The following is a 10700-nucleotide window of genomic DNA, read 5'->3' as shown; positions in this document are numbered from 1 at the left end:
TTGCAGGCGGCTTCTCAGGAGGCGGCCCCACTATTAGGGGCAACAAAGACAATATCACACGGTTAGATGTAAATTCCGTTCACCAAGAACGGCCCTCCAAATATTCATTTCCTGAGATTGTCATCACTGAAGAAGATCTAGGAGGGGTAAGAGGGCCGCACGACGACCCTATCGTTATTGAATGTAAAGTGGCCAACCAGAGAGTTGGCCGAATCCTCATAGATACCGGAAGCTCCTCAGATCTCATCAGTAGAAAATGTCTGTCGAAACTAAAATATCAGACTGATCGCATACATCCGGCATCCCACCCTTTAGTAGGGTTTGGAGGAGGAGTTGTCCACCCAGTGGGACGAGTGGATTTACCCATCCGCCTGGGCGAAAAAGGGGAAGGACGACACATGGTAGTCCGGTTCTTGGTAGTAGAAGAACTCTCGGCCTACAACATGATTCTGGGACGACCAACCCTGAATAATTCCAAGGCTGTTATAATCCCATCTCTTATGTTACTCAAGTTTGAGAGGGATAATTGAACAGTCGGGTCCCTAAGGGGAGATCAGAGGATAGCCCGTGAGTGCTATCTCTCGGATATCAAGCCCACTGTTATGGCCACTGGGTCGAGCGGTGGAAAAATAGACCTTGAAAATGTCAAGGAGAGTGCGCCTGTTTAAGAAGCAGGCGGCAAGAAGAGAAAGGCATCCCAGACATGGGCCGCAAGAAAAGACAGAAAATAGCAATCATTGGCAGAGGAGCGGTCGGATGAATTCCGCCCTCAGCCAGCTGGTGAGCATACGGACCTGATCTTAGATGACTCGCGTCCTGAAAAAACAATCAAGGTTGGGACGACTGCTCTAAGGGACCTGGGTGACGACTAACACAAACTATTGAAAGAATACAAGGACATCTTTGCATTCGAAGTCCATGAAATGCCAGGCATTAGTCCTGATCTGGCGGTACATAAACTGGCCGTGGATCCGAAAAAGAAGCCGGTACGGCAGAAGAAGCGGAACCATGGCGAAGAAAGAAGTCAAGCGGCAGCCGCCGAAGTTAAAAAATTACTTGATGCAGGGTTCATTTGGCAATGTTACTTCCCAGACTGGGTTGCAAATGTGGTGCTTGTTAAAAAGCCGAATGGCACCTGGCGAATGTGTGTAGACTACACAGACTTAAACAAGGCGTGCCCCAATGACAGTTACCTTCTGCCTAAAATTGATAACCTGGTCGAATCAACAGCCGGCCATGCTTTGATGAACTTTATGGACGCCTACTCTGGTTTCCATCAAATTCCTTTATGGGAGAAAGATCAGGAGAAGACGGCCTTCGTCACAGATCAGGGGTTATACTGTTACACGGTCATGCCGTTTGGTCTTAAGAATGCCCCGACCACTTTCCAGCGAATGATAAACACTGTGTTCTTTGATCAGATTGGGAGAAATGTCGAGGCATATATTGATGATATGATTGTCAAGTCTAAACTTCAGAAAGATCATCTGTCGGACCTCCGAGAAACTTTCGCCACACTCAGGCGGCACCATGTCATGCTCAATCCCAAGAAATGTGTCTTTGGAGTTGAGTCTGGGAAATTTCTCGGATTCCTTATCAATCAGAGAGGAATAGAGGCGAACCCTGAGAAGGTGCAGGCGGTCATCAACATGCAGTCGCCTCGTACCATCCGAGAGGTTCAGAAGTTAACAGGTTGTCTGGCGGCCTTGGGAAGATTTCTAAGCCGATCAGGCGACAAATGCCTATACTTTTCCCAGGCAATTAAGAAAAAGGCAAGGTTTGAATGGGGGCCGGATGCTGAGGCAGCCTTCTAGAAATTGAAAGTTCACTTGCATTCCTTGCCGAGGCTGGTCAGCCCTTTGCCCGAAGAAGTACTCTACATGTACCTGGCCGTCTCTGATCATGCGTTAAGCGCTGTTCTCCTTGCTGAAAGAGACGGATGTCAGCTCCCGGTCTACTTTGTCAGTCATGTACTGAAAAATGCCGAGTTGAGGTATCCCTTAGTGGAGAAATTTGGTCTTGCACTCTTCATGGCTGTTAAAAAATTGAAGCCCTACTTTTTGGCACATGCAGTCGTCGTGTATACAGACTAACCTATCAAGCGGCCACTGACCATCATGGAGTCGTCAGGCCGAATGATCAAATGGGCCATAGAAATACAGAGCCTCGAAGTTACTTTCGAGCCTAGAAAAGCAGTGAAGGGGCAAGCCTTTGCTGACTTTATTGTTGAGATGACTCGTCCTCCTGACTCTCAAGTTACAAACCAAGTCTGGAAGGTATATGTGGATGGAAGCTCTACTTCAAATGGTTGCGGAGCAAGAGTCATATGTCAGTCGCCAGAGGGCGACAGGTACGAGTATGCTTTACGCTTCAGTTTTCAGGCCTCAAACAATGAGGCAGAATATGAAGCTTTACTAGCCGGAATCCGCATGTGCAAGGCGGCAGGAGCAAGAAAAATAGACGCCTGTTCCGATTCACAATTGATAGTGAGTCAGTACAATGGCGAATACGAAGCAACCCATCCGGCCATGATCAAGTATTTACAGGCGGTCCGACAAGCAGTCGGCTCCCTTGAGGATTTCCATCTGACCCAAGTGCCGAGATCAGAAAACAACCAGGCGGATGCACTTTCAAAATTAGCATCATCTGCCTCCTGTGATACTCCTCGAACTGTTTTTTTGGAAGTAATGGAGAGGAGAAGCATTGAGGAAGAACCTATTGGAATCTTAGACAGAAGCTCAACCTGGATGGATCCAATCAGGGCATATCTGACAAAGGGTACCCTGCCGGATGATCATCAACAGGCGGCAGCCCTGAAAAAACGAGCAACCAGTTTTGAAATAATAAAGGGAGAACTTCACAAAAGGGGGTACCTTCAACCCTTCTTAAAGTGTGTTACTCCAGAAAAGGGACGAGAGATACTAAACGATCTTCACTTTGGTTACTGTGCTTCCCATATAGGCGGTAGGACGCTTTCTCAACGGGCAAGGCGGCAGGGCTACTTTTGGCCTACTTTAGAAGCAGATGCAATGGAAATGGTGAAAAAATGTGACAAGTGCCAAAGGTTTGGCAAGCTAATTCACCGTCCGGCTACTGACCTCACTACCATTCATAGCCCACTACCGTTTGCTAAGTGGGGCATGAATATTCTGGGTCCATATACGCCTGCTACAGGCGGAAGGAGGTACATACTTGTTGCCGTCGACTACTTCACTAAATGGGTAGAGGCGGAGGCTATAAAGGGAATCAAGACGAAGGATGTAATTTCATTCATTTGGAAAAATGTCATCACTCGGTTCGGGGTTCCCTTGTCTATGGTTTTTGATAATGGTTCCCAATTTGAGACGCCTGTTCTCAAAAGCTGGTTGGGTGACCAAGGAATTGCAAACTACTTTGCATCTGTCGGCCGTCCACAAGCAAACGGCCAGGTAGAAGCCTTTAATAAAATCATCTCAGACGGTCTCAAGAAAAAGATTAAACGAGCAAGCGGCCTATGGGCGGATGAATTACCACATGTTCTCTGGGCCATTAGGACGACTGAAAAAGGGGCAACTGGAGAAACTCCATTCCTCCTAACTTATGGTGCGGAAGCTGTTCTTCCAATAGAACACTACGAGCCGACTCTTCGAGTAATGCTATATGACGAAGAGGCAAACAGGGAAGCCATGCGCCTGGCATTAGACTCACTTCCTGAAAGGAGGGGCAATGTTGTCTTACGCCATGAAATTTACTGTCTGAGAATGAATAAATCATACAACAAAAAAGTACACAGGCGTCCACTTAAAGTGGAGGACTTTGTACTTAGAAAAATGGAAGCAGTTGGAAGGGCTAATGAGTCTGGCAAACTAACTCCCAACTGGAAGGACCCTACCAAATCTGTGAAGAGGTCAGGGACGGTACCTACCGTCTGGAAACACCAGACGGCCAACCGTTGCCTCGAACTTGGAATGCAGATAATCTTAAGAAATATTTCTTTTGAATGATATAAATAGTCAAGGGCTACTTAATAAAAGTTTGCATACTTAATATTCAATTTTGTACTAAGAGGGGCACGCCTACTAACAAACAGTCGGCTACTCTCCATACTCAGTTTTCATTTTTACCTAAGAGGGGCATGCCTACTGACAAACAGTCGGCCACTCTCCATGTTTAATTTTTATTCTTATCGGCTACCCTCCTTTTACTTAGCACCTACGTTCACCAAGAACTAACCAATTCCACAAGCCGAATGATCAGTCCAAGCGCCAAGCCAACTGATCCAATCTTTAAACTAATATGACCTGTCCCAACATCATAGCAGGCGTCCGGCGGCATCCCTCCAGATGAAATTCGTCGCAGGGAGCAGCTCCCTTTTGGGTGGAACATTGCTCTATAAACTAACCAAACCAGTGGTAGCAGTTGGCATCTGAGTCAGATGACCGCCTGTATTACTTGGGATAAATGCAGGGGGTACCTCTTGAGTTAATAGCCAACAAACATTGGCGAATCAAAAGGTTCATCCGCCGCCTGGTACCTTTACTACTCAAGCAGGAGTGACGGCGACTGAGTAACACCAAAGTTAACTCATAGTCACTCTCTCAAACTTAGTATGGAGCCTAAAAGGTATGAGTCGTCCGCCCGTTTTTAGAAAACAGGGGCTCTCAACCACTACTCCTGCTAGGTTAACAACCTATGAGTTTAAAGCCAACAAACATTGGCGAATAAAGGGGAACAACCGGTACCCACCGCTTGATACCTCTACTACTCAGTTACTTGGCGACTAGGTAACAATCATGTTTACTTGGTCACTCCTTAAAAATTTTAGTATGAAACGAAAAAGGTGTTCATACAGCACCTGTTCACACTAGATTTTATATGGCGGGAAACAGTCGGCCTAGACGGCCTAAAGTCTCTAGCCTAAAAGCATGACAAGTAGGAAACAACTTTCCTACTTGGTTAAATTTTACAAATGACAGGACCGCCTGCCTAAAGGGGATCCAGTCTTTAAAATGGTTCGAATACCGATAGGATAAATGGCCGACTGATCGTCTAGCCTGGAAACAGACAACCAATCGTCCAGGGGCATAGGCGGCGTGACTAACTATCCGTACCTATTTGCAACTATCGGCCATGTAAATCAGTCGGTATAGTGTACAATTGGATATCAGAATATTCAATACTTAAACAAATTTGAAGCAAAACAAAAAAAATTCATTAAAAAGAAGCCGGTCATCAAAGACTGGCAAAATATTCAAAGCCCCGGCCCCCTGGTCGGGTAAATACAAACAAACGGCACGCAGGCCGTGGAAAGAAGACATAAAGCTTAAGAAGGGGGCAGATCTTCAATATTAGCAGCTGCCGCCTGGTCAGCACTCTTCTTGCTGGACTCGGCTTCAGCTGCATCCTTCTTTGATGCATTACCCCCAAGCGGCACAAGCGCCACTACCGGCTGCTCCTCCGCCAACGCCTCTTCCTCAGCAGCCGCCAGGATCTCCTGATTATATCTATCAGAACACTGGTGGTACGTTTTTTCCCATGAGGCAAAGTCGGCATTGGGGAAGAGGCGGCCCCAAGTCAACTGCTGGATTTGAGCAGAGTCTTCCATCATCTCCCAGACCAGCTCTTTCTTTTCTTGCTCGGCCTTTTCCGAGAGCTCCTGAGTAAGACTCTTCTCCTGGGTCACCAGGCGTACCTTTACGCTCGCCAAGGATTTCTCCAAGGTTTCGTATGAGGACATCTTTTGGCGAAGAGGTCTCAGCTCGGCCTTGAGGTTGTTGATGGTCGCCTCCAGCTCGTTTTTCCTCTTCTGGGCCGCCTCTAACTTAGCTCGGATAGCGGCGGTAGCCTGCGCCTGATAATAAAGAATATCAATGGTCAGAACTTCATTTTGGGCAATTTGAAACATTGCCTTATCACAGTCAGAGGCGGCCATAGCTTTTGCAGCCTTTACCTCTTTGTCTTCCGGTAAAGCGGCTTGCGAAGGTCGTTCACTCGGAGCAGGTCCTATGTAAAAAGGGGAACAGGCGTCAGTTTCCAAACAAAAAAGAAAACAGGTGTCTTGGAATTCAAATACTCAAAAATATGCTAAGTATACCTCAGCAAGGACCCCTGCAATCCCGTCTAGGTCAGGGGTGCCGACACCCCTGACCGCCTCCTTTTCAGCTGGAGGAACGACCTTGATCATAGACTTGGCCACCCCGACCAAGTCAGGCTCCTGAGGGCCGGCTGCATCAAGCATATACAAACGGATTAGACCTAGTAAAAAAGGGAGCAAGTCTAAAATTTACAAGGATAATTTCATACTTCTAGGTGGCCCAGCTGGAGTTTTAGAAGAAGTGGCCGGCTGTTTCTCAGCCGCCACATGTTTCCTGGCAGAACCAGGAGAGCTCGCAACAGTCGTCCTCCGGGCCTTGGGGTCAGGCTATTGGGAAGAAGAAGCTCTTGGAGCGCCCGTCTAAAAAAGAAGAAAAGAGTCAGTATATGCATAAACACAACTCCAAAAAGAGGGTGAAAGGTTCGAAGCCCACCAAGGGTGCCCCCTTGTTGGGGGAGTCGGTTGAAGACTGTTGCATGATGGAGGCCCGCAACACGGCCGCCGCAGTCTTGGAGGCGGTAATTTTGCTCATGGCGTCCGCTGCAAAAACAAATAGCAAAGTTAATAAAAGTCATAACAAGAAATGCATGGAACAACAGAGTATTCGACAGGCCAGCTACCACTTGAGCACCGACTGCTGAGGCCACAGGCGGCCAAAAAGTACTCGTCGTAGAGCCATTTGAAGCTAGGGACGCAGTGCAGGGGTACTTGCTCTCGTACCCCTGAAGTAGAGTTCACCTTCGACTCTACTTTGAAGAGTCCTTTATCTAGGATCTCTTTCTTAGCCTTGGGGGAAACAGGCGGCATGCTGCTCTCGTACCCCTGAAGTAGAGTTCACCTGTTGAAGCGCTTGTTCAGCTCTGTGTCTGAACTCTCAATGATAAGGAAGGTGCTCCGCCAGTCCTTCCATTTGTTTGCTTTACCTCTCGTCATGAGGTAGCCCCTATGGCTCGTCAATTGATACCAGCCGGTACCGCCTGCCTTAGGGGTCCGGCTGAGGTAGTTCATGTGGGCGAAAGCCTCGAAGTTCGGCTCCACCCCGTGCAGTTCGCACCCGGCCACATAGCCGACTACGTTGACCTAGGAGTTCGGGGCTAACTGCCATAACCCCAACTCATACCCATCCAAGATCCGCTGAACAGCCGGATGTAGTGGGAAGCGTAGCCCAGCCTTGATAGCCGCCTCGTAGCAGCCAAAGCAGGCGCCATCATAACTGGTACCAGCCGGCCAGACGACTGTGTCTTCTGGATCCGGCACGAACACTAAAAAGCCGGGGCCTATTGTGTGGTTTGCGATAAAGCTCTCCACTTTCTCTTGCATGGATGTGATCCAGCCCCGAGGTACCGTGCAGTAGTAGGGGTATTTTTCTCTCGGTGAGAGGCGGATGGCTCCGCCTAATCGTCCCCCTTCTCAACTGCGTGAGAAAGCCTCGCCTCTTGCAGGCGACTGTTTTTCTCTTCTGTGTCCAGAGAAGCATGGCCAGAAGAGCTAGACTCGGAATTGTCCTCTGACGAGTCCGAAGAGGACGACTCCTCCCCTCTCCCGGAGGGGCCCGCCTCCTCTCCTTGAAAAGGAGCAGGAGAGAATGTAGAATTGTCAACTGTAAAATGGGAAGGGGTCACTTTGACTCCTCCCTCAGAACTGCCGGCTTTCAAGCCGATTTGTTTCACTTCCACATCTAGCGCTTGGTCAGATGTTTCACTAATCGGCACCCTGTGGGAGGAGCCGTCTGAGTTTGAGATCCTGGTAGTCTTTTTTGTTCTGGCCATCATGCTCTGCATAGACACAAATACAGTCGGACTTTGTATAAAGGGCAAAGATGGGTCCAGAAAAGGGCAGGCGGCACTCCTAGTCCTAGATTCAGCCGTCCCCGGTGACTGGCTGATCACTAACCTAGGTCGTGTCGTGTGCTTCTGTGGTGCCATTTCAAAAAAGAATAAAGTAAAGAGAAAATTAAGAGTAAGAGAACCGACGGTTACCTGAACGAGTGACGATTGATGAAGTTCTGAAAATCCTTTGCAGTCGGCTTGTCAGAGCAGGCGGTAAGCAGAAAGGGTCCAAAATGTCAGAGCAAGTTCAGGGGTCCGAATGTTCTCTCACAAAGTTTTCAAGTGTGAAAATGACCGAAGTCAACACTCCTTTATATAAGCGAAGTGATTAGGCGAAGGGTCACTTCAAGAATTCAAAATTTTGGCGGGAGAATCTCTCGGCCTCTCGCCGAGTGACACCTGTAGCAGGCCGTCGCCTGTTACAGGGCGATACCTGTCACAGATAACACGTGACCAGTCACGTGCCACCTGTGAGGGGCAAATTATTAGGGGATTTTTCCCCACCAATCACCATCTGACAAGTGGACCAATCAGGTTCCGCCATGTGTCCGTCACATGGGCCAATAGGAGCCTGCCACGTGTCAAGCAATGATCCGTCCACTATGGACCAATTACGACACGACACGTGTCCTTCCCATGACACCTGGGATAACCAGTCACCTAGGCCCAACTTCCGTGGGAAGCCCAATCAGCCCAAGGTTAACCTAAACCTAGATTGGCACGTTTCCCGAGGTTATAAATACCTCCCTTAATCCTCATTAAGGGAGATTACGCAGATTACACACATTAAACTCTCTCACCTAGAGAGACCCAATCACTTTAATTTCCGCATTAATTACTCCTTAATCAAGTACTAACTTGACCGTCGGAGGCGGATCTCCAATCATCCGGAGCATCCGTTTGTTTTGCAGGTACAGGCGTCCGGTTCCAGTCTCGGAATTGTAACTCTCCCGCAGGACATCAGAAAACCCCGAAACAAAAAGTACTTTCCGCCTAAGTCGAAAGCTACCAAAAAAAACAAGGAGAAGAAGGTAGCATATTCTAAGTCTGATTCTGAATGCTTCTATTGCAAGAAGAAGGGACATTGGAAGAGAGACTGCCTCAAGCTCAAGGAAGATAAGAAGAACGGAACCGTTGCTTCTGTATTAGGTATTTACGTTATAGACTTTAACTTCACTAGCACAACTTCATGGGTATTAGATAGTGGATGTGGCTCACACCTTTGTTCTAACTCTCAGGCACTAAGAAACACTAGGAGGCTAGCGAAGGGAGAGATCGAGCTCCGGGTAGGAAATGGAGCAAGGATTGGTGCTATATCCGTAGGATCTCTTAGTTTGTCTTTCCCCACGGGGCTAGTTTTTGAACTTGACAATGTTTATTGTGTTCCTAACATCACCAAAAACATTATTTCAATTTCGGTGTTGGACGCCAAAGGTTTAGAATTTCGAGTAAAAGACCAATCATGCTCATTTTATCTCGATAATGTTTTATATGGTACGACACATTCTGAAAATGGTCTTTATGTGCTATGTTTAGACAAAGATATTTATAACGTTAATTATTCCACTAAGAAAGCTAAGACTACACAGTCTTGTCAAACCTACTTGTGGCATTGTCGTCTTAGCCACATTAACATCAAACGTATCAAGAAACTTCTACAAGAAGGCATTCTAGACTCATTCGATTTAGAATCATTAGAGAATTGCGAAGGGTGTTTACTAGGAAAGATGATAAAGACTCCATTCTCCAAGTTGGGAGAAAGAGCAGGTGACTTATTAGGTCTAATACATACCGACGTATGTGGACCAATGAGCTCCGCCACAAGAAACGGACATCGATATTTCATCACCTTCATAGACGACTATACTAGATATGGCTATGTCTACCTAATGTCGCACAAATCTGAATCGTTTGACAAGTTCAAAGAAATTCAGAGTGAGGTGGAAAATTAGCTTGGAAAGAAAATCAAAGCCCTTCGATCAGATCGAGGAGGTGAATACTTGAGCCAAGAATTCGATGACCATCTGAAAGATCATGGCATACTTTCAGAAATGACACATCCAGGAACCCCACAATGGAATGGAGTATCCGAACTGAGAAATCGAACCTTGTTAGGCATGGTACGATCAATCATGGGTCTTAATGATCTTCCAATCTCTTTCTAGGGACATGCACTTTTAACTATGGCACTTACATTGAATCGTGCTCCGTAAAAAGTTGTAGAAAAGACTCCATATGAATTACGGACGAAGAGAACTCCAAGGTTGACCTTTCTTAAGATTTAGGGATGCGAAGCATATGTCAAGATACTTATGTATGACAAAATTCATCCAAAATCTGACAAGTGTTTCTTTGTGGGCTATCAAAAAAAAACCAAGGGGTATTACTTCTACAACAAATCCGAGAACAAGGTGTTTGTTTCTCGTGATGGTGTCTTTTTGAAGAAGGATCATCTTTCCAAAATGACAAGTGGGAGGAAAATCGAACTCGATGAAGTTCGAGAGGACGAGCAACAAGGACAAATTGACAATCAAAGTGCTCACGAAGCATCTGTTGACATTTGTCAAAGTCAAAATATGCAAACTCAAATCGACAATGCAAATGTTCAGTCCATTACACTACGTAGGTCTCAGAGGCCAAAATCTCAACCTGATAGATATCTAGGATTGTTTTTAACCAAAAATCAAGACATCCTAATCATGGATGGAGATGAGCCGGCAACCGACAAGCAAGCAATGACGAGCCTCGATTCTGCAAAATGGCAAGAGGCCATGAAATCTTAAATGAATTTCATGTTT

The sequence above is a fragment of the Chenopodium quinoa genome, unplaced genomic scaffold, assembly GCF_001683475.1.
Source record: "Chenopodium quinoa cultivar QQ74 unplaced genomic scaffold, ASM168347v1, whole genome shotgun sequence".
Lineage (NCBI taxonomy): Eukaryota > Viridiplantae > Streptophyta > Magnoliopsida > Caryophyllales > Amaranthaceae > Chenopodium > Chenopodium quinoa.
This window is presented reverse-complemented; position numbering follows the sequence as displayed.